Source organism: Larus michahellis, chromosome 5, assembly GCF_964199755.1.
Source record: "Larus michahellis chromosome 5, bLarMic1.1, whole genome shotgun sequence".
Taxonomy (NCBI): domain Eukaryota; kingdom Metazoa; phylum Chordata; class Aves; order Charadriiformes; family Laridae; genus Larus; species Larus michahellis.
In genome coordinates this window covers 26,728,486-26,753,003 of record NC_133900.1, presented here as the reverse complement: position 1 = coordinate 26,753,003, position 24,518 = coordinate 26,728,486, and the positions used below count along the sequence as shown (strand labels likewise).

Sequence of the window (24,518 nt, the reverse complement as noted above, 5' to 3'; positions counted from 1 at the left end):
GTTTTCTCGCTTGATGAAAAGTAAATTCTTTTTGTCACACAAGGAAATATTCGTTGTTTCAAGACTTTTGTGAGAAAAATGGTACAGGCATTAAGTCAGAGGCATGAAAGATTATTCATGTTCAACTTTAAGATCAGGCACATCCAAAATATTCTCTTTCAATTTGCATTTCTTTTGATCCACTAGACTTCAGCTGAGACAAGAGAGGAAATTAAGTCAAAGACCGATTCCCTTCCAATTAAAATCTAATAGAGACGGGAGGATTAATCCTCTCCCCTGTTCTGTCCAGGCTGCACATCCTGCGGCTCCCAGGGGAAATGCTGCAGGGTGGCAAATGGCACCCACAGGCTTACAGGGAGAGGGTCTCCCCCATAGTTGTGGCTCCGATCATGTCTGCTGGATGCAGGTCACCAGTGATGAATTCCTCTGGAGCAGCACGGGATGCTCCCTGCCCTGGCATACAACCCACTCTTGCCCCAAATGCCCCCACGCACAGCAGTGGGGCATGGAAAAGTTATGCTGGAGCTCAGATATTGTGGGCTTCACCCTGAGCTTTTCTGAGGGGGGCATCAGGGAGGGGGAAGGGGACCTCTGCAATCATGTCCCTTTGGGTGCATCTGCCAGTGCCAGCAGGCTGTGGGGTAAGGGGCTCTGAGCCTTCCCTTCATCCCCCCTCCAGCAACCAGGCTTGGTGCATCATTTATTATCTGACTTAACTGATTTTGTGGGGTCGGACTTGAAGATGGGGATGGTTTGTTGACAGGGACCTCTGTGCTGTGTATGACAAAGTGTATGCCACGGTCGTCTTTTGCAAAAAACCTGTGGTCTTCTGCTAAAGCAAGAAGGGGTTAAGCTGTCTATGCAGCTGATACATGGTAGGATTTAAAACTGTCAGCAGTAAAACCCACATCATTCATATGTGTATGTGCATTAGGATTTAAATATGGAAGCCAAAAATGAAAATGCAGCTTACTGAAGAAAGGAAGAACACGTTTCCTAATATAGATCAATTTTCCCATTTCTGGAAGAAATTGGGAGAATTAGCAGCACCTGCAGAGGCAGAAAACAAGAACAGTAAAAGAATCATGGATAATTAATACTCCGAAGGCAAAGACATCTTTCATGGAAAAACATAATGGGCCAGAAATTCAGCTGCTGTACATTAGTTGATTTACATCAGCTGAGGAATGTGCTTCAGTATGATTTAACATTTTTCTTATGTTACCTGGGAGATAAACGATTCAAAATACAGAAAGAACTTAACATGCATTATCTGTCATCTCTTGTTGTTTAATATTTTCAGATGTTACTATTATTTAATGTAGTCATTACACAGTAAATTAAAATACAACAAAACATTAAATGCAGCAAAGCATTACTTAAGCATAATCTCTTAAAACCCAAGCAAATGAAGCAAATCAATTTTAAAGGTCATTAAGGGGAGCCGAAGCCGTAAGAATGAAATTACCAAATTATCTCAGGTTCCAGCTGCTCCTAGGACAGCTACTGGACAGGGCAGAGATAGCGGCAGCGTTTCCAATTTTGCTCTCACAGATCACCCTGAAACACTCCGCTGGGGTGAGAACATCCTATTATGTTCTTATTCTTTAGCTGGAACAGGATGTTTCTGGCCCTGGTTTTCCAAGGGTGTGCGTTTGCATGGTTGCACTGTGGCTGTCTGAAGCAGTTGAGCTGCTCGCCTGGTTTCAGCCGAGTTGGAAGGGAAGGTAGAAATCTCAAAGATGAATCACAGCAAACTGAGAAAATTGGGGTTAAGTAGAAGGGTTCAGTGATCCCCCATGCCACGTGTCCTGCCAAAGAGCTGAGCAGCCGCTGGGCAGTTCACATCGAGCCTCAAAATATGCCGTCTCCTGCCTGGGCAACCATTAGCAGAGGGATGGAATAAGGGACGGGGAACTGAGGACGGGGAAAAAAGGAGGCAGTGGCGATGAGGAACAACTGGAGCAAGTGGGTGGAGGAGAGTGAGAGGTAATGGGGAGCATCCCCTTCAGCATTGAGAAACGTTAACAGTTTTTTGCAAATACAGAAACTAATGGAGGGGTTTTGGGGAAAACACATCAAATTAACTTTAAACATTGTCCTTTATGGCATTTTCCTTAGCAGGACAACAGTCGAAAAGAGACACAGTTCATAGTGCTTGCAGGGGGAGAATAAAGAAGTTCTGTTTCCTCCTATTGTGTCTATTCATGAAAAAGGTTATCTTTTGCTTGGGTTATCCAGACTTTAGTGCTGGGATAACCGCTGGAGAGTTAGCATCCAGCCTTGCATTGCTTCCTTCAAGAGGAGTAATTGAACCACCCCATTGCAAAACAGGCACAGATTTGAAGCCCGGCACCCCACATCACAGAAGGCTTCTACAGCAAAGGAAAACGCTTAACATTAAAGAATGTAAAGTGCACCACAGATAAATCTTAACAATAAGGGTAATATAATCCCTCTATAAAGGAATTCCCCAATGTGAAATACATAGCTGCCAAAAGGATTCATCTCGCTAAAAGGACTGTTATTTTTTTATTGACTAAATGGCTAAAATAAAGGATACGGGTGGTCTCTCCTCAAGCAGAGGATCATGAGCTATTGAACAAGGGCCATGTTCTGCCCTGTGATGTGGAAGCTTGACGCAGCTTCTTAAAGGAGGGATTGCTGCAGATTTATAAGGACCATCACTTGCCAGTTTCTTTTGCAAGCAAGCTTTGCCCTACTAATTGCTGCATTTACTGCTGCTCCCATAAGAAGCCAGCAAGGACTGTTTAGCCTTTCTTTAGAAGTCTGTGCTTTATAGCAACTTCATTAAGAGAATGCATAACCTGAAATTTTCCCATCCGGCTCAGGACCAAGCCCTTTTCCCTAGCTCCCTTTCATGGAAGAAGAGCCTCCTTCCAAAAAAAGGAGAGAACACACCTGAGGTGTACAGCCCAAGCTAGCAAGGTGGACACTGCCAAACACAATTCCATCAAATTCTGGGTAACAGGAGTGCACTTGGCTGAGCTTTCAACATAAATCTCTTTTATTTCCTCCGTTGGCGTGGCGGCTGGGAGAGCGCTCTGATAAATAAAAAGTTCTGCTTTAGCTCAGTGAAATCAAGGACTAAAATCCTAATTTTACTGCTAGGACTGCAAACCAAATGTGTGGCTAATACCCGCTGGCTCCTGCCTGTGCATGCTGTTGCTAGCTGGCAGTCATTCACCAGGCTGTTCTGGCATCTTAAGGCCACCGCTCGTGACGCCCCTGTGGGCGTACCTCTCGCCTTGGTGAAGGAGGCCTAGAGCAATGGACCTCCTTGGACTAAGGCACAGCCTTCGTGAACACTGCCATGATGGGCTCAAAAAAAATATTGCGCATACTTCATTGTGGTGAGAATCAGTAAGACGAAGGCTGGTGAAGAAAATGCATAGGAGAAAACCAGGATTGTGTCTTCACACGTAACAGGCGTGTAAGTCCAGCTTTCAAAGTGGCAATTCCCATGTGGTACAAAAGAATCACCTTCTTTGATTTAAAGCTAAGATTAAAACATGGACCTTCAGTGGACAGAAAACATTTGCTGATGCCTGGATCACATATGAAATTCTGCAGTGGCACTTTCTTCTAATACAGTAAGACCAGGATAGACCTTTTTTTTTTTTTCCTGGGATCATACAGACACTTCCCAAGGCAGATGAGAGGGGCGCTACCTCTTCCTGCTGCACCTAACAGCCAGCGTGTTTGACAGCTGAAAATTTCTTCAAAGGGAGGAGAGAAAAAACTTTGAGTGCACCCAAAAAACCAAAATGACCTACAGGTGCTAAGCCCACCCGTGTAAGGCTCATGTATACAATAGATTACAATACATACACAATACATGTGCATATAGCAATACATTTAAAAACTATTTACTAAAATCAATGTAACCTAACAATTACATTTTCCTGCTTTCTGAGGTGAACTCTGAAGTTCCAGTTGAATCTAGGAAAGAGGGATGGAGGTCTGGCCTCAGATCTACCATAAAGAGTAGTGTCACTACCCTGAAGAGTAGTGTCAAAGGTTTTTGGGGCAGGCTAAACAGTTGCCACCTGCTCTCTTTCCCCATTAAGTGCACTAGAAAGTGATACAAACAGTGTCTGATACCGATGCAGATATTCATTATGGATTACAGCAGATTTTAAAAGCCCAGGAGCTACCTGGGATCTAATTCCCCCACAAAAAGCAGTGCCTGCTTTAGCCAGCAAGAAATACCAAATGCAAAAATAATTAGAGATAATGTAAAATAGCTTCGCTCTGTGAACAGCGGGAAAACATGCACTGCAAGTAGACCTGCCTGGCTAATTGATTTGAGGGGTTTGTTGGCAGTCTGAAAACCAAACACACCCAACAGGTAGTTTTTTGCATTCAGTAGAGCTAATGTATCCTATTACCCAACAAGCTCCACTGGGTGGCTTCCCCAAAGTCTAATACAGCATGAATTTGGAAGCTCTTCACTCAGCAGGGTATTTCTTTTCCATCTGGACACACCTAATTTCACAACATTCACGGGAGCACTTGTGAGACTTTTGGGTTGCATTCAGACAGTGGGTATAATTGTAATTAAGGGGGGACAGACATTCTCATACATACACACAAATGTGTGAGAAGATGCCACCTTCATCTCGGGATCCAGACTGTATTTTTTATAGTCTTCACTGGCACCAGGAGACAAAACCGACCCACTATGTCGCCAGACAGTCACAGGTTTTAAGCTTGCATGCCCCACACTGCCAAGCAACATTTGGGCAAGAAAACTCTTCCCACCCACCCATACGAAGATATATCTCTTGCAGTAAGTGTTGAATTACCTTGAGAAAAGAATTATTCCAGCTCTAGCTTATTGTATCTACTTCGTAGCTCCTAAACAGGTTTGCATTCTCCTTGGAGGAATAAATGAAAGAGTTAGGTGAAGGGAAAAAACGGGTATCCTTGTGTCTAAGCTTGCAACAAATCATCACTGGATAACAACCAGGTCCTTTTCCTTACCCAGCAGAGCAGCCGTGGGCACTGGCAGACAACAGCTGATTGTGTCAACACCTGTTGGGAAAATTTCCCAAATAATGTGCTACTCTGGTGATCTAGTGGTCAGAAGAAAGAAGAAAAGAAAAAAATATAACCTTTTTCATAAATAGAGGCGATGAGGGGAAACAGGACTTCTTTATTCCCCCCCTGCAAGCCCTGTGAAACAGCCCTGTCTGTTTATTTATCAGGGTACAAATGGAGCTCCTTCCTAAACCAGCTGATCTCTGTGGTTATTACAGCATTCGTCATAACAGCAAGTTTTCATGGTGAGACAACGGTACCAGAGCTGTTGAGACAGTGAGTTATATCAACACAAAAATACAAAATGTCCTGACTTCCTCATTAGGAGGCAGTTGTCAGACAGTGACTGGTGTCCACCCGCTCTCTTCCAAGGTGCAAGCTTGCAAGAAAAAGTGACAAGAACTCCCTTTTGGGACAATTTCTGCTCAGAGCTGATGAGATGTCACCAGTTCCGTAGCTACAACAGGGATTTTTCCAGAGAGAACGCAGACTTATATGAAGTTTTAGGGCAGTCATTCCTTTTCGCCTTGCTATACAGATTTCCAATGTCTAATGCAACCACAGTTTAATGTAAGGGTGAATTACCTTCTCCTTGGAACAAAAGAACTTGGGTCAAAAATCAATAGCCTGAATTGCTCTCGGCACCTCTGCTTTTAAGAGCGGTGTCACTTCTATCTCAACAAAACATAAACACATGCAAGTATCGTCTGCTTTGTTTTCTTAAACGTGAGGATCTTTGCAGAGAGACAGAAAGAGGTGTGCTTCACTTCTTAGAAACACGTGACATATTTATTCCTCATTTCCAGGCCTGAGAAAGAGCTTAAGCAGCTAATTCACAGAACTGAACCTTTACAGCACTGACACCTTGGTTCAAGACCATGGAAGAGCACAACCTCTGACCATGACTGAGGGCACAGCATAAAGCCACGTCTAAGAGGCAGAGTTTTTACAGGAGTAGGATAAAATTAACAGTTAGACATTAGCCTTTATGTATACAGAGTGTTTATTTCCCAAGTAGGTTCAAGGCCATGAAAAAGAAAAGATGTCTCTGTCCTCAGGAGGGCTGAAAAGAAAGGCTGAACAGTGGAAGAAAAAAGGCTGGTGACAAGGGATTTTGTGATGCTGCACAGATGCTGCAATTTTCTTCTTTGCCAGTGTGAAATGTCATGACACAAGCGGGAGCCACATTCAACCATCAATACATATAAATCTCAGAAACTACCAACTTGCTTTTGAGAGCAGTTTTTTATATACAGTGCACCTCCAGCAGACTAAAAGACAAGCTCGATTCCAAACTAATGAGAAATGAGATGAAGTTAATACACTGTAAGCCTTAGCTAAATCTGTTTGTCCTATTTATTCATTGTCTTGTTGATCTGGAACCTTTAAATAAGAAATTTGACCTGTTCACAATTATTTCTTAATTAATGCTCCAAAGGTCTATGAATAATGAGACTAAAATAACAGCATCCGTTGTAGAAAGAAGGAATATAAATAGAGATTAAATATTTTGTCTGGAACAGGCACTTGTAGAACGAATATCCCCACTTCTCCTCCTTTAGCAAATGTGAAAAAAAATCTTTCTTAAAAAAATGAAAAGGCTGCAAGGATAACTGTCATCCAGCACCAAGTTGATCATCATCATCTAACCTGAAACAAAAAAATATTACCATTTATGTAGGAATACCTTGGCTGGTAGGAGCTGCTTGGCATCTCCCATGGCCAGGCCACAGCTTGGGCAGTGAGTGAGATACCGAGCCGATGGTCAGCGTTCCTGTATTCAGTATTCCCAGTATTCCCAGTACCCGACCTCTTCACGTGTACAACTGCATTCATCCTTCTCACACGTTTGCCCAGCGAGGCAACACTTCAATGCCTGTTTCAAAAGGGGGAAACATAAACAAAGAGTGATTAAGTGTCTTGCCAGTACTGCAGGAAAAAAATGTCACACAGGGAAGACGTTGAGGAAACTGCTCTCGTTTCACTACCTTACTAGGGGAAAAAATAATATGTATATATATAAAAAAAAAGAACTCAGTAGTTCTTTAGATGAAATCTTTAGATGAAAATTTTCCAGAAGAGCACCTGGGCATGAAAAATAGCAAAAATTGTGGCTTGAGTGAATGATCCCTAAAACTATAACACACCATGAATGAAAGTCCAGCTAATGCTATGTCCCATCTAGCCCTGGCTCCATACACTTTTATATGGTGTGAGGCTTGGTCTGGAAAACTCTCATTTACACACATACTAATGCCTGCAAATGGAGCCTGGAGAACTGACAATATTTCTGCTAGCAATGACTATAAACCCCATTATTAGAGATTCCTAAAGAAAAGCAGCCTCAGGTTGACAAAACCATTTTGTTCTGCTTGAAAGGAAAGTCTATTCCAGCGGTCATCAGGGCATTTTGTTTCTTTGCTTGCAAAAATATGTTGTTTCCTTTCAGGGAAGATCCAATACTCCTCAGTGGTGATTGAAGTTGCAAAGAGAATTTACCTCCTTGCTCTGGACTAAGAATAAGCCCCAGGAGAAACAGGCTACGTCCATGTGAGAAAGAGAGGATTGCTGTAAGCTTCTAGTGAACCCGGTGAACTATTTATCCAGAAAATATCCATCCATGCTCTTCTTTGGCTTGTCCAAACTCATCATACGTGTCTGAACTCTTCTCAGAAGGCTAGCATGAAGTAAAATGGAGAGGTCCCTTGTGAGAAAAGGATTCATGGGGGAAAAAAAAAATCAGGGAAGAAGGGGAAAGCCTCTAGGAAAAAAGTAAGAGGTCAAACAACCAAGTCACTCTGAAGATGGAGTCCTTTATCTCATTGAAAGGCAACACGGAGTGGGCACTGCCCAGCTAGCTGGGGCCCAAACTTAGGCTTTTCTCAGTCCTATGCTTTTCTAGCAAAATGAGGAGTCCAGTATGTTGCTGTATCTTACACAGAATAATGCTGCTCTACTGGATGTGCCAATGGAAAAGCTCCCACATTGCTGAATTCATACATACAACTGTATCAATTCAGGCACTGACAGTCTGTAGAACCTGAAGCCTTTCACACAGGCATCCCCCCAGTTGCCCCAAGACTTCCCCTGTCTCTTGCCATCCCTCAGAACTGGGACTGCCTTTGTGCTTCACCCAGCCATTTCCGTTGCAGCCAAAACCCGTTGCGCAGGCCGATGGCAAATGAAAGTAACCATCCCATTGGTATACAGGCAGATCAGGAGTGTCTTCCCCCATAAAAAGTGGAACGACCTCAAAGCAAATGAGGTATTTCTTACTACCTGCCTTAAACACCACTAAAGTGTGAAGTGAAACCACCTTCTTGATAGACAACTGAGCATTTCAAGTCGAGACACAACAGTACTATTGAACGCTACCCAAACAACCAGCAGCACTCAGACTAGTCAATAAAAAGCATTACTAACAGTAGCTCTTCTCCCCTAAGCCTAGTGGAAATAAGCGGTGCCACGTTGTTCCTGAGGATATATTTTGCAGCTAGCATCATCTCAATAAAACACACACGTTTCCCAATTAAGAAATGCGGTCCCCAGCCAGGCTTAGCACAGATCTCATGGAGCCGTACCCTGCAGAGGTGTGAGCTCAGCGCTGGTCAGGCCTCGTATCAAGCCAATTGCTACACCCAGCAGCGTCTCAGTGCCCCCAAACCAAAACTTGAGCATTAAACTAATTAGCAGCATACTAGTGGTTTTATACATCCCCTGCAACCAGCAGGATAAAAGATAAATAAGTTGTTAGCCTCTCCTAAAGGCTTCCAGACTATTTATTTATAGACTCATTTATAGGTGCCCTTCACAGAAGCATCTGACCTTTTCATAATGATTACTGAACCTCTCCCATAAAGTCTGTGCATAATGAGACAGCATTATAGTGCCCATTTTAAAGAGATCAGAACATGGACTGAAAGCAAGTAAATGAAATGATCTGGTTCTAGAAGCAATCTGTTCCACAGACACATGCCGAACAAAGATGCCATTACTCTATCACATCTCCTTTAAAAAAGATTCAGACTGCTCTGCTGCTGCTGGAAGAACTTTGCAAGACCCTAACAGCTATGGATCGTCATTGGACCCAGCAACGGCAGGAATAAGATGCTTACAGTCAAGCCATCCCATCAAACAGCAGCAGCACCTTCTGATTACTGCTCCTCTTCGTGGAATGGACCTACGAATGACAAAACCGCAGTTCTGAGGATGTCTTTCCTTCCAGTTTCCTAAGCTGCTCTTGGTGCATGTCTCAAGGTGGGCAAAGGTTTTCTCTGCCTGGAAATTAAGGTATGTTGGAAAGTCAGAGCAAAGCTTCATTTTGGCCCTTTGAACAACCCCATCACTCACAATATTTACCTTTCATTTGCTGTCAGTGAGACATAGGTTGCTCTACTGACACTTGCCTGTAAGTACCGACCATGAATTTGATTCCTTTCTGCGCTACCATGCTGAAAAGTTTCCAGATTGTTTTTCACAGGCAAAGATACCATCTTGTTACCAAAGCAAACGCAAAAAAGACATTGCTAGAGCTGCATCTGGGGGACAAATTGAACCTGAACAAACTGCTAGCGGATTACTAGTTTGAAGTCTGCATCTCAGAGCACTGAGAATCACTCGATGAAACCAAAGACTTGTGAAAACTCACTGACTTTCATTACCAGAAAAGAAAGAGAGACCTAAGATCAGATGCAAACCAAGCTCTGTCATGTCCTGACTTTCTACTTTTTGCCATGTAAGCAGCTGACAACTCTGCTAAAAGTTCTGAGGGAGATGTAAGAAACATAAGGGACCACGACCAAAATTCCTTCCAGGTTGAGGTTTATGCCAGAGTAGTTTTTGTCCAAACTCAGGTTAAAAAAAAAATCAAGCCCAAAAGTTTCTCCACAGCAGGAACAGCAGTGTGGGCATAACATGTCTCTCCCCAAAGGTAAGTTGTTAGCGAGTCCCTGGAAATGTCCTCAATTCTACTCTTGCCTGATGCTGAAAGGCTGCACTACTGAGGAACGTATTTTTCTCTTTAGCTGTGCTATCAACAACCTCTTCTCCTATATACAGAATCATAAAATAGTGGAGATGGGTAAATCTGGCCCATTTCTTTTCACACCAAAACAGCTTCCAGAAGAGTGGGAAATATCCCCTTAGCTCTCACGTCCTAGAGTGCCAGGTTTGAGGCACCCAGGGATTCAGCAGCAATGATGCTACAGAAACTCACCCAGGCAGCAAAGAATAATCCCAGTAAAGCACAGCAGGCGGCTTGGAGGCAAACTCTTTTATGAAGGATTTCATGACCTCACGGGAAGCTATTGCTCTGTGCCTATACAGCCTGTACAAGTTATTAGTGGATATTTATCTTCCAAAGGAAAGAACAAGAATAAGAAGCATATAGTTTAAGAAACTGAGAAAAGAATGACTTCTTAAGTATGACCAGGTGATCACAATCACTTTTGAAAGGATATCTTGTGAGATACACCATGCTTTACCTAAAAAGAGCCAGGCTTTCTTGGGTGCCCCATATAGCCAAGGTGCCCGATTTGTTTAGGTATATTTGAAAAGAGTCAGGAGGTTGTTTTCCACTCAACGCTTCTTATCACTGCAGATAGAATTTAAATTTCAAGATAAATGTTATTTTTAAAACTCAAAACTTCAGTGATTTAGGTCAAATAAAATTCTTTTGGCACACTGGGGTTGTCTTGTCTTTCAATGAGAACAACCAGAGGTTTTAATTACCTTTTTTCCCTTTTTTTGGCCTGTGAAAAAATAACCATAGTATTCATACAGTTCTGTTCTACATTAAGGTTCTGTAGTAATGAACTATTGAGGAGCTGGGATTTCCATCCCAAACGGTTAATGATTTGATTTTATACTGTAGTATTTTAATTGAAACAACCCCTTAGGGCATCGCCATACAAGTAACTCCAGACATCTGTACCACATTAACTAAACCAAATTTTCAAGTTGCAGCTCAAAAGCTACGCAGAGGACACAGCACTCACATTTCAGCTTGGCATCAGTGAGGGACGCAGCACCATCATACTCTGTTAGATTATATGGCTACCCATTTAAAACTGTGCAGTTCAGAGGTTACCATGCTATAAAGTATTTGTTTTTATTGCCTTCCTCTTTTGATACTTTGAAGAAAGATAAGGGTAAGAGAGGGACACATATAAAGCAATTTTATTGTCTGTGCACTCACTGGGTTACACAAAGATTCAGTGCTTGCTTTCAGCTTTTTTATTATTATTTTTTAAATAAGAAAAACCTTCCAGGAGACAGAGAAACTGTTATGATTATTTGTTCAATTGACATGATGCCTCTTAGGCTAGTTTCTAGTTTTCAACTATCATTTTGCCAAATAAAGATTAGACTATTTCCAGACCAAGGTGGATGTGCTAAACCTCCTTGTAATGCCTGCAGAAATGGAGGAACTAATGAAGGAAAAAAATAACTTCAGGATCTAGACCTGGCCACAAGTGTACCCTTGCCAAGGTATTTAATGAATATTTTGCTGTTTGTTAGATACCTGCCCTCCAACAACTGCAGATTCTGGAAAGACTCTGCAATCACAAGAGACTGTGCTGTAACAAGCAATATTTTAACTAAAAGCCCAACAATATTTTTGGTGGGTCTTAAAGGCAATTTATTTTGCAAAGAAAGACTTTCTTGTACTTCTAAATCTTGCTTTTTTTTTTTTTTACTTTTTTACTTTTTTTCCTTAAAGGTGTAGTGTTTTGCTCCAATTGAGAAAAGAACCTGCCTGTGGAAAGTAGTGGGGAAAAGGGAAAAAGTAAAGCAAGCGCAGCTTTTTCCTACTTATAGGATTTCCAGTGAAAACCATTAAACACTAATAGCTTTTTTCCTGAGACAGGTAAGTCCAGGCTAAATCTTCCCTGAACGGAGCTGACCTGAGCTGCTGTCACATGGCATCACTGCAAGCAGGACATCTGGAGGCAGCCATATATATGATCTGAATTCATTACACATTGCTAAATTCCTCTATGGCCATAGCTTTACCTCCATCTCAGTCAGCATCACACCAAGGTGCCAAGTCACCTTTGCCTTGCCTTTGAGAGATGTGCTCCTGCTCTTGGTTCTTGGAGGTGCTGGCTGCAAGAGCTGGGAATGCCCGGGCTCACCTTGGGAAATACAGACTTGTGCAGCACAAAACCACCAGCTCAAGACCTAGTGATGGCACAGTAAGACACACACCTCTTGTGTTCAATGCACAGGACTTAAAAGGGGTGAGGGAAGCTTCAACTGGGGTCCCACAGCACAGCATCAGACCCACCCCTCCAGCCCAGGCTTGATAACCTGCAGTTCTGTTTACTCCTGCTAAAAGGCTGGGTAGAAAGTCCCAGATGCCACAGAAGTGCTACTACACCTATGCTTAAGTTTTAAGTGGCATTTAAGTGGTCAACAAGGTTTGTTCTAGACCCCATAGTTCACCCGTGCCAGAGCAGTACAGTATTTCTTGCTTATATGAGCATTTCAGTGTGATTGACTTTGGGTAGCAGGGAGCTGAAGTCATGCCAGACCTGTTTCATTCTGACATTTATTTGTGCAATGAAATCTAAAGATCTTTTCTCTCTTTTTTTTTTTTTTCCCTCTATGTGCTTCACTCAGTACTCTCTCTGTGACATTAAAATCCATCATGCTGCTGGCCCTGGTGTACCCATTAGATTGTACGTGCCAACAACGCTACAGCTCCGTGTTGGGGGAAAGACAGCAGAAAGAAAACAAATATATGTGGCATGAGGAAGTCAATTTTAATTTCTTACTAAGCTTTCTCTGATTTAGGGCAAGATTCTTGTTGCCCTTAATCATGCTGTGATACACTAACCCCCCTCTCAAGGAGGAGGCAATGAATAAATGCCATGCAGCCAGAGGCAATTCTCCTCCCACTCATTCCAGTGCTGTACAAGATGCCCAAAGCAGCCTTTGCTGCCATTAAGATGCCCAACAGAGAGAAATGTCCACAAAAAGAACCATTTCCTCAGTTAAAGAAAATTAGAGGCACAATTAGAGAGAAGGGTCTCTTTCCTGAAGTTCCTGATTACTGACAGACACACAAAGTCACACAGCTCCAAGGTCTGGAACAGAAGGCATCTAGTCCTCTAACATTTCCTATATGAACTCCTGCATTTCTCTTTACTGTCCTTTCCCCCCCACATCCAGAAATTGGTTGAAATGGAGTCCCTGTGGCTGATGCCTGTAATTTCAGAGCCCTCCTGCGTTGCTGATGAGTAGTCAGTGGAACACGCCTTCCTCCTGTGTGAAGGAGAAAGGTCACCTGAAGGACAACGTAGAAGAGCCTCCCCATTGCTACCTGCGTGCCATGCCGTTGGAGGCAGAATAAACATCAGTCCCCACTGTCACAAGTCCTATTAAACTTCAGCAGTCACTTGGCGTGCTCACAAAATCTCATACAAGAAGGCAATCCATATAACCAGTGTTTGAGCGTACGGTGGCAATCAAGCATTGCCAAGGCTATGTGCTCTCAAATGTAAAGCAGCACGGAGGCAGAAAGAACAGTATTGACATTTAGGGGCAGATATGCAGTGATGGCTCACTTAAACTGCATGAGGCCAGCGGTTCTATTGCTAATTTTATCTGAGACCTTTTACGTGCAGTTTTAGGTGATTTGTGTTCAATTTGGCTTGAACTTCATTCATAGCCAATGGTCCAAAATAATAGCAAACTGAAATAGCTGAGAGCACACGCTCATTTCCATTGTGTCTCTTGGAAGTGTGCGCCGTTAGCATTCCTGCTTTCACCATCCTACAAATACAACATGCGGGTGTCAAATGACACCAGGCAGCCATAGTTCTGTTCTGCCAGAGTGCAGCTCTGCTATTTCCAGTTAAAGACCACTGGTTCTAACAGCACCCAATTCTCCACACCCCTTAGGGCTGCAGGAAAGTCAGGCCATGGTCAGGGAAAGATGCAACGTTGTTTCAGTTAGAATACAGATGCTCAGGCTTGGTCTTTAATTGATCACCATCAAATGAAGGGTCTCTTCAGTACCCAGGGAAGCCTGCTGTCCGCTTGAGTCACAGCATTTGAATTCAGGCAGTACTGGCAGAAACAAAGGTGACAAAATACAGACAGGGGGGAAAAAAAGAGAAGGAAAAGTCTCAGGAAAGAGTTAAATGGAGCGAGAAGGCTCAAAACAGATAAATGAGATTTACCTGGAATAACAAAGTAACAGAGAGAAAAAGAGAGAAGAAAAACCACAAAGTCAGCTGCAAAGAAGTTCACAGAAAAAGGGAGAAAGGGAAGATGGTTGGGAGACACTGAGAAAGCTGAGACACATACTGAAAGGAACAAAAGAAGAAAAAATTTAGAAAAAGTTGGAAAACAAGCCATACCTCTAACTACTCTGTACTCGGCACTGGTGAGGCCTCATCTCGAGTACTGTGTTCAGTTCTGGGCCCCGCTGTACAAGAGGGACATAGAAGGGCTGGAGCGTGTCCAGAGGAGAGCTACCAGGCTGGTGAGGGGTCTGGAGACCAGGTCATATGAGCAGAGGCTGAGGGAGCTGGGCATGTTTAGCTTGGAGGAGGCTGAGGAGAGACCTCATTGCCCTCTACAACTACCTGAAAGGAGCTTGGAGAGAGGTGGGTGTTGGCCTCTTCTCCCAAGTGAATAATGACAGGACCAGAGGAAATGGTCTGAAGTGGCAGCAGGGAAGGTTTACATTAGATATTAGGAAGAATTACTTTACTGAAAGAGTGGTCAGGCACTGGAACAGCCTGCCCAGGGAGGTGGTTGAGTCACCATCCCTGGAGGTGTTTAAGAAACGTCTAGATGTGGCACTTCAGGGCATGCTCTAGTGGCAGAGACTGTAGGTTGTTTGGTTGGACTCGATGATCTTAAGGGTCCTTTCCAGCCATAAAGATTCTGTGATACTGCTTTCTACCTTCCTGAAACCTAACCGAGGTTTTGCAAGCAGCTCTGTTACCCTGGCCTTGCATTTAAGCTGTTATTCTAAATGAAATGCAAGAAGTCACAGAAATTACACGGCACATTACAAAATGGTGTCTTAGAATCTCCCATTCTGGGCAAAACACATGTCTCTGTTCATGTCTGCAAACAAGTTGCAGCATGCACAGTTTTCTGAACGCAGTGTTTTGCCAGACCGGGCAGCTGGATCTCTTTGCAGCTTGCTGTGTCGAGCAGTGATACCTCTAGATAGCAAAGCCTGACAATGCCACCCTCCTTTTCTAGCAACTACTGCTCTTACCTGCCAAGGCAGAATTGCGAACACCAGCCCTCACCTTCACAAATAGCTTTTATTTACTTTGTCCCATTTGCAAAGTGTTTCCTCTGGAATAAAGATGGAGGTGTGATGGAGAGTACCTGAAAGGCAGTTTTTGATCCCTGCTTTCTTATAGGTCTCCATTGTTGAAGAAGAAAACTCAGGATGAAGCTCTTCCTTCAGCTGTGGTGTTTATAGAAGTGCTCTTTCTTGTGCAATCTCTGCTTGTCTTTTGCTGAGCTTAAACACCATCTTTCCTCACTGAGGACACTGACAGAAACCCTCTCCTGTACTTGGCTAGACAGAACTTGTAAGAATTGACATACTTGTCAGATTTGTTCAGAGTAAGAATTACTGGGAAGGAAAAAACCAGAAGAGGATTACTTCATACGCCCCGTTTCCTTTGGAAACTAAGCTAAAAGCATTATAGATAGGCTTAGAAAATAGTTACACCCATTAATCTTTGATTGACCTTCCCGATGCTATCAAAACTGAGAGCAGTGAACCATGTGTTTTCCATTTGATTTGCTGTGTTCTTGTTCAATAGGTTAAAATCTAGGACACGTCTTGAAAGACAACTGTTTGACTGGGGCAACCAGAAACTGTCTGCTTAATGATGCTCTTCCACACTACCTGTAAGTTTTTGTAAAGCGCTTGCCTTCTCCTGATGACAAAGGAGCTGCCAGGTCCGAAGGGTCACAGCTCAGTGACACAAGTCCGACTCGCAAAGTAGGAGTTGTCACCATTGCAAACCAGCTTCCGAGCTCCATTGGCATCTCATGTCGTTCACAGGGCTAACGAGGATTTGCCTAAGTCAAGTTCAGAAAGTCAAGGAAGAGTTTAAGGTACTTTCAAACTCTAAGTGCTTCTCACACCAAATTTCTGCGTATATGATAATTCTGAACTCTCAAATAACAAACTGGTAGAGTAAATACAAGTATCCAGAGGCAGACAGACGGGCTGAAGCTGCACATGTGAAAAACACAGTGCCAGAAACCACTTCTGGGTCGGCTCCACTACATCTGCAGATCAGCTCCAGCATGCTTCGGCCTATGCCAACAAGTCATTTCCCAAATTCTGCCATTAGCACAGCCCAGGAACTACATCCAACAGCAGTTTCCATGTAGGCAAGCAGCTCAGCTGAAGGAATTTAACAGTGTGGACAAGGTCAAGTCCTGCCAGCTGGCCTGAGAACCAAAACCCACTCTCTGCTACTGTTTAATCAACTAGCGCAGCTGTAGCCCACAGCTGGTGGAAGTTCTGACAAGGCTTGCTTCCTCAGATGCCATCCACCATTTACTTTCTCCAACTCAAATCTTTGAAAAGATGTCCCGTTCTTTAAGGATCACCATCCTATAGTGTCCTACCCATCCAACGCCACTCCAAAACACAACTTTAACTGAAAAACTCATACCTCTAGATGGTGGTTACCAGTCCTTTCACAGTTCCTCCCTTTCCAAACAAGGTGAGTAACATGTTAAAGAGATACTGCTGTTTTGTCTGCTATCATGCTAATTTAGATGCCTTTATATTGCTGCATTTTAATCCAATTTGCAGACATAGGGGGAAAGTTTACTGCTGCTTGTTCCAAGGAGTAACTGCGCAACCTGATATAGCTAGACACCACCAGCTCATGCTTACAGAGGACTCTAAGCAGTCAGTGATCCTAACAAACAGAAACTGAAATATTTTGGTGTATTTAACCTTCATTTCACAAGTCATGCAGCTGCATTTGAGAGGGTGACATAGATGAGAAAGAGGAAGTTGAGACCAGATTTCAGATTAGATTCGGAAGCTGTGCATGACATCAGTTTAGAAGTACGTGGATAAGATGCATCATTCCACTAAGCTCGCACTATTCATGACAATTCCTATAGATCCATGAGCAATTGCTAATCACACTTTAGATATGTGACAGTCAGTATGGCATATATAGGATCACCATCAGAAAAATATATTAAGCATTCAAGGAATAGAATAATCAAGGAAATGATGACTAATACAATTTTAACACCTTTCAGCTAAGTGTACATCTCATATCCCTTAAATATAATATTTTTTTTCTCCACTGGTAAATAGCACATTATTGTTACAGAATCATAGAATAGTTTGGATTGGAAGGGACTTCAAAGGTCATCTAGTCCAATCCCCTGCAATGACCAGGGACATCTTCAACTAGATCAGATTGCACAGAGCCCCGACCAACCTGACCTTGAATGTTTCTGGGGATGGGGCATCTACCACCTCTCTGGGAAACCTGTTCCAGTGTTTCACCACCCTCACTGTAAAAAGTTTCTTCCTTATAGCTAGTCTAAATCTACCCTCTTCTAGTTTAAAACCATTACCCCATTAAAACCACAAAGCCTTTCCTATCATATCAGGCCCTACCAAAAAGTTTCTTCCCATCTTGCTTATAAGGCCCCTTTAAGGACTTAAAGGCTGCAATAAGGTCTCCATAGAGCCTTCTCTTCTCCAGGCTGAACAACATCAACTCTGTCAGCCTTTCCTCCTAAGAGAGGTGCTTCAGCCCTCTGATCATCTTCATGGCCCTCCTCTGGACCTGTTCCAACAGGTCCATATCTTTCTTGTATTTTCTTGTACTCCAGGTGGGGTCCCACAAGAGCGGAGTAGAGGGGGTGAATCATCTCCCTCGACCTGCTGGCCACGCTTTTTTTGATGCGGCCCAGGGTACGGTTGGCTTCTTGGGCTGCAAGTGCACATTGCTGGCTCATGTCCAGCTTTTCATCCATCAGTACCCCCAAGTCCTTCTCTGCAGGGCAGCTTTCAATCCCGTCATCCTCCAGCCTGTATTGATACTGGGGGTATTCCTAAGGAACGGAATTAAGCAGAATGACATGCATGCTGAAGACGTTCCCACAAACCTATGAAGTTCTTTATAAAACTGCATTTAACTAAAAAAAAAGAAAAAAAGTTTGTTTCAGAAGAAATTTAATGATGCATCCTTAAGTGAATGCCTGGTTTCATACTTCACTCAAGTGTATTACTTCATAGTTATTGTATTGTCACAGGTGACATATAGTATTAATTTAGTTAAGATGTTTTTTCTTTTTTTTAAATTATCTCTTCTGTGAGTCATTCAATGAGAAGCAACATCACTGAAAACCTGTATTCCCACATAGTTCCACTCTGTTGGCTGGCTTCACTGATGTCTAATAAGATGTAAGTTTTCTTACTGTCAGGATGCTGCTATACCATGTTGTTTCACTGCAATCAGTGGTGTCCTTTTGGTGGGAGCAATATTGGATCTCAGTCTCTTGACATCTGACCATCCTTTCTCATAGGAGCTTAATTACTTCTGCGCACCCTTGTGTTAAATTCGGTTAAAGTGGCAAAAGAATTCAAAAGTTATATACTAAAGGAGGGAGACTGAAAAAAAGACAGTTCAGTGTGCCTGATCTCATTTCTTCAAGAAACTTTCAGAAGGAAGGCAAGGAAGAGCGTCGTTCTTTAATCTCACAACAGCTTTGCGTTTTGGTGCACAAGGTCCTTACCATGTGTGCAGGAGCCCTGCACAACTCTTGGCTCTATCCAGGTCATTCTGTGTGTCCAAACAACCAGATCCCTGAGGTACAGTGGTTTTCAAAATCACTGATCTTTAAGTATGTCTACGGCATGAACTGGCTTGATTTTGAAAACACCACTCACAGCAACTCCATCTTTCAGCTGAATAATCCATGTGGCCCAAACCATGTGAGAAAAAGCAGATGTTAGGAGATGTAAGGGAGGACTTTGCAGTATTCTTAGCTCCAGCTGAGATCAAGTGACAAAGTGTTGGCATCCTGAACATTTTTAGAGCTGGGAGATCATTTCCCAGCTAGCTTTATTGTTTTTCAAAATCAGGTTTGTTTATCCTGGTGCTAACATGAGGTGTGAAAATGAGGTATGTACTTATCCAATCTTAGTTATCAGGCTTGTCAGCCTATACTCCATGCTAACCCAGAAAACCTGGCAGGCTGCAAATCTGCCTTCCTGACTTCTAATAGTAACCCATCTCCATGGTATTATAATACCAGTTCAGCTATTGGAGCAAAAACCCGTTTTTTGGGTCCTGAAGGACTGAACAGCTCTTGGATTTTGCCTTCCAAAGAGGGAAAATAGAGAGACAGACTGCTGTTCAGGCTGTCACATCAACTGCACTTCCAAAAAAATTCTGCAAGAGCAAAATGTATAGAAACTGTACAGAAAAAATTGCTTCTGTTGGGTCTGCAGTCTGAGCCACAGCACTATTTCAAGGCTGATAGACCACAGGAGAGCTAGGTGCTCCTGGACTCTTTTGGCATTAAAGATGTGGCCAAGATAAATAGCAAAGGTCTACAGAAGAGAGTTTTCACAGCTCACCCACGGTCTGGCAGCTGGGCCTCTCTAAATCCCCAAAGCATAAAAAATTGGCTCACGCCACCTGCCCAATCCAAAATTCAAACAGTGGAACTAGCCTAGGCAATTAGGGAGAAACTTACCACCAGGCAAAGGCTGCGTGCTGTATTCTTGCAGCAAAAAGAAAACCAGCATTATGATTAGAGTATCTTTAACACAGTAATAATTTATGGAGGGGGGAAATCTATGTATTCAACTTAGCAAAGAAAGGGGAGTCTAAAGCAACAGGTTTCACATTTTTTCAGAGATTCAGCACACAGCAGTTGCCCTTGGTCTTAATGAGGTGAGGAAGATGGGATTTCTCCGGTGCTGTCACAAGGGTACAGATTGCTGAGGATTCCTGCAGCCAAGCACGATTTCTCTGTTTGAACATTTTTAAAGAACTCCCCCCCACACACACACACTATCCCTCCCAAAAATACGTGTGTCAATGCTGCTGGATTCATACAGATTCAAGATCCTGAGAAGTTCAAAAGAGTCAATGTCAAGATTTTGCAAAAGGAAGTGATGCTGGTTTTTTTGTCAGATTGAAATAACATTTTTTTTTAGTAAAATTAACTATTCGGTGTGCATTTTAAAATATGCAAACCTCAAAACCCAAAGTAAAATAGACTCAGATTTCCTTTACTCTGGCTTTGGGGGAAAACATTTAATATTTAACCTGACCACAAATTCAAATATACATATAAGCTGTGAAGCACTTGACTACTACAGCAACAGGGTAGGGGGTACACAGAGGAGAGAGACAAAGAGGTGAGTAGGATGGGATTCTCATGCTGTTTCTTAAGCCATACAGAGATCAAACAAAAAACAGGTCCAGAGAAGACAAATCCTGAAATCCGGCTGAAGCACAAAAGTCTTTGTTTTGCTTACTTCTTGGAGCCCTTTCACTGACCAGGGAAACATCTGATTTAATGGTCACTGTTTCTCTCTGTCCCATCCAAGCTATGATTTTCCAGCCCAGCAATGCCACGCTGACAAACCCAACCTCACAAGAGGCTGAAGCTTTCCTCCGTTTCTCAAATCAAAGAGAAGGAAACATGCTGTACTAGGTCAGGCCAGTGGTGTAAGTAATGCCACTACAGCAACGGGCATCTTTGAGACTTCTCAATTTCACAGGTATCTCTTGCATCACAAGAAAAGTATAACCAACCTCATCCTCATCACTAGTGCATATCTCACCTGTTTGCTCCCTCCCCTCCTTTCCTAGTCATTTTTTAAGTCTTTTTTCTAGATATTTTTCATTTCTCCCATTTGGGCGAGCTGTGGTAGGCCCACTGCAGGAAAAGACAAGCTGCAATGAACAACCTGTGCCTCACTGCAAACATCAGATGACAAGGAACAGCAGCTAGACTGTAACAACAGACCAGGAGGTGGCTACTCACACCCCAGGACGGTTAGTGAAGGACTGTCTTCTGAGAGGATAAGCTCAGTATTCTCCTCTGCACAGGGGAGCAGGATACAGCAGATGAGCCCTGTGCAGCCACAGTGATGCCTGTAGCAAAGCAGCAGCTCACATGCAGACGTAGATCCATGCACAATTTCTGCCTGGCTGCTTCCACTGAGAACCTGATTCAACAACATTTGGTGCTGGCACGGCACTCCAAAAAGCTCTGGGTGGAAAGGAAAGTGTTTGTAGAAATGAGGCAGTGCCTAATCAGGTGCCTTCTGACGTGCACTTTGGTTCATTTCATAAAGCAACGCTACTTTTGAAGCCCAGACACTGCACCTCAGCACACCTACTCCTCCTGCAGGAAGGCTTGTGACAGAGCTGATACGTCACGTTGCTAATGAAGCAAAACCATCATCCAAAGTAATTTAAGCCATTTGGAATGGCCAAATTCATCAAGACAGCAATGACTGTGACTGAGATCCTAGCTGAAGCAATCACATTCAAAGCCTTTTTGCATCTTCGGCCAAGGGAGAGGCAGGGATGCCAGGCTGCAGACCTTAGGGGAAATGAACTGTTCTCTGGAGCTCCTGTCTCTCTAGGACTTGAGACAGAGGTTATGGTGTCTGATTAAAGCACCTCAACAAGGTATCTGAGACTAAACTGGATAAGCAACACTCTCTGGTTTCAGAAAGCCTGAAGTGATCCCTAAAGAAGAGCTGGAGCGTGCATGGCCAGTGACAGTGCTAACGCTCATTGCCACAGCTGTGGCTCTGCTGTTCTATACTCCACCAGAGTCCGGCCCTGCGCTCACATAAGGAACCACAGAGCAATCATTTTGCAATCTCCATCAATAAGCAGAAGGAGGCAACATGCTGGATACTGCTAAGTATAACTGCAGTTTATCTCCGGTTGAGCAGGATATAGTGACTTCAGGCACCCTTTTCCTCTTACATGACTCCTCCAAAACCAGAGAGCAACTCATGGTCAGCACTGTTTAAGGTGATGGGAATCAGATCAGCTCCCTTAGCAGCAGCTGTTCAGATTTTCTGTCTCCTCCTGTGTTTTTTCTAAAAGGCCAGGTAATTACTCAGGACTGAAAAATCTAAGTCAAAGCCATCAGTAGTGTCACCTTGTTGACTTCAGAGAAATTGCAGCAGGAATTAATCCGACTTCACTATTCTTCTTTTCCCTGTAAAAAATTGAATTACCTATGTAGATCCTGCCTGTAGGCAGCACCACGCAAGAGGTCACTCCAATAACCTGTGGGGCTTGATCCCTCTGGAATGCCATTTTCCTCATTGAATTCTCCCACATCTGGCAGCTAATGTTAGCAGCCAGCAAGGCACTGAGATGTCCCTCGTCCCCCGTCTCAGCCAAGCAATGCGAGGGCAGAGCTGACAGGGTCCCTGCTCATTCTCCTCCTTCCCTGTCCACAGGCTGAGATGGACATCGAGGGCCACTGCTGGAATTAGGGTCTGGAGAGGAAAAAATACAAACACAACAAAAGTTCTGTTTCTGAACTGGTGGAAATACACATAGTTCACCTTGCTCTCTAGCCTACATACAGAGGAGTGAGGAGGGACTGAAAGACAGGTAAACAGGTATTTATCCTTGCTCTAAATGCTACTTAGTTTTTGCACTTTCTTTTCCCCAGAGCTCCTTATGGTCTAACCAAAACCCATCCATTGGAAAAAAGGGAAGGATAGAAAAGGAATTGTAGTGGTAGATGTTAGTTTGCCAAACAAGCCACCAAACAAAGCGTGCAGAAAAAAATTCTCTGCTTGAGCAGGGGTGCTTGTTCATCATTTACCTCATGTGTTTACCCTTGGGCTACCATTATATTAGCGACATTTCCTGACTGAGCTGGAGCACCTGGTAACTATAGTAACCGCATTTTCAATTCTGCCCATAAATTCCTTCGGTTCTAATTAGGGCACTCATTTATAACAACACGGGAGAAATAACAGCAGACTTAGCTGAGATGCAGTCACCTCTCTCCCTCATGTCACAGAAATGACCCATATCTGAGCAGCACCATAAGATGTTGCTTATAGCACAAATCCTACCTTACCTGCCATGTCGACTGCTTTGTATCCATCTGCTACGTTGTCTGTATCTTCTCACTTTCTAAAACGTCTGTTCATCAGCCTTCCAGTTCAAATGAAAGCCTGACTCTTCTCCTTGCCAGCAAGCTTCACACCAGGCTGCGTAAACGTGATTTTCTTGATAGAACGAGGTATTCACACCTAGCCTACAACAAAATCGCACACCCAGCACCATTGCAAATTTTACAGACAGTAGGCGGATGCTATTACAAACAGAAAGGCTAAGCAGTTCAACTTACAAATTTACCTAAGCAATCTAGATAGCTATGAAGAGAGGATAAACCATGTCATCCAAAACAAATGACAGGTAAATGATGAAGCAGCAATGTACAAGAAATCAAGACCAAGTAATAAACAATTGCAAAGTTCAATGGCTCGGTGTGTTTTACCACAAATTATTTCCTTCTCTATGAAACAATAAAACTTGGTGAACAATTTGAAGTGTGCTGACATGATTTAAAAAGATGGATGGGCTGGTAGGTAGTTGAGAGTGTTTGCTTTATTGTTCACAGAGTCACTGCTCAGAAGTACATTTGTTTTGGAGTCTATGTGAATTATTGTCAAAAAAATGACAAATCTCTTTCTCACTTCAGGCCACACTGTGCAGGCCTTACATGAATTTCTTTTGCTAGAAGAAAAAAGACATCACGTCTGTGTATTGGCAGAGGTAAGACAGCAAAGCCCAACTCTGCCGAGATCAAGAGGGTGGGGCGGCTCTGGCTTCAGGTGTTGGGGGGCTTGTTGCCATCAGAAATTTTTCTCTTGATAGAAAAGCATGTCAATTAGCATAACTTAACTGTGACTGTCACAACAAGAATATCTTCTCTTAAACCTTTATCCACTTTTCCTCCACATCCCCTGGAGGCTGAGAGAACTGGGTAAGAAAACATACTGGAGCATTTGCTGGTGCTGTTGGTGATTTCTACTTTGGAATATTAAATAGCCCACCAGTTACCCTGCTTGCCTTTGCTTACAGTGGCTTGATGGCAGACCTCAGCCAGGGCTTTGGGGACCAGATGATCCTTGGCAGACAGAAAGGGTGCCACCTTGCATGAGAACACTATCCACATTCCCACTACCAGCACAAAAATTCAGGGGCACATTCAGGCTCACTTTGATCACCAAGAATGGAAGGTATTTCACCGAATTTTTAATTTTGGAACCCACTGGCATAAGAAGGGGTGCTGCGGTCACGTTCCAGAGAGCTTCCCCATTCCGGTGTGCCCTGTTTTCAACCAAAGTACCCACCAAGAGAAATGGCACCTTCCTGGCTCAGTGAAGTGATACCTGTTACCACTGGTGA

General features: G+C 43.2%; 1 long non-coding RNA gene across 1 annotated transcript; it reads right to left on the bottom strand.

The window, feature by feature from the left end:
* Positions 1-6,437: 6,437 nt before the first annotated feature.
* Positions 6,438-23,349, bottom strand: LOC141744041 (uncharacterized). The gene is made up of 3 exons (XR_012587322.1): positions 23,182-23,349; positions 22,319-22,585; positions 6,438-6,940 (listed from the first exon to the last, which is right to left on the bottom strand). It is a non-coding gene; the product is annotated as an uncharacterized LOC141744041 (long non-coding RNA).
* Positions 23,350-24,518: the final 1,169 nt, after the last annotated feature.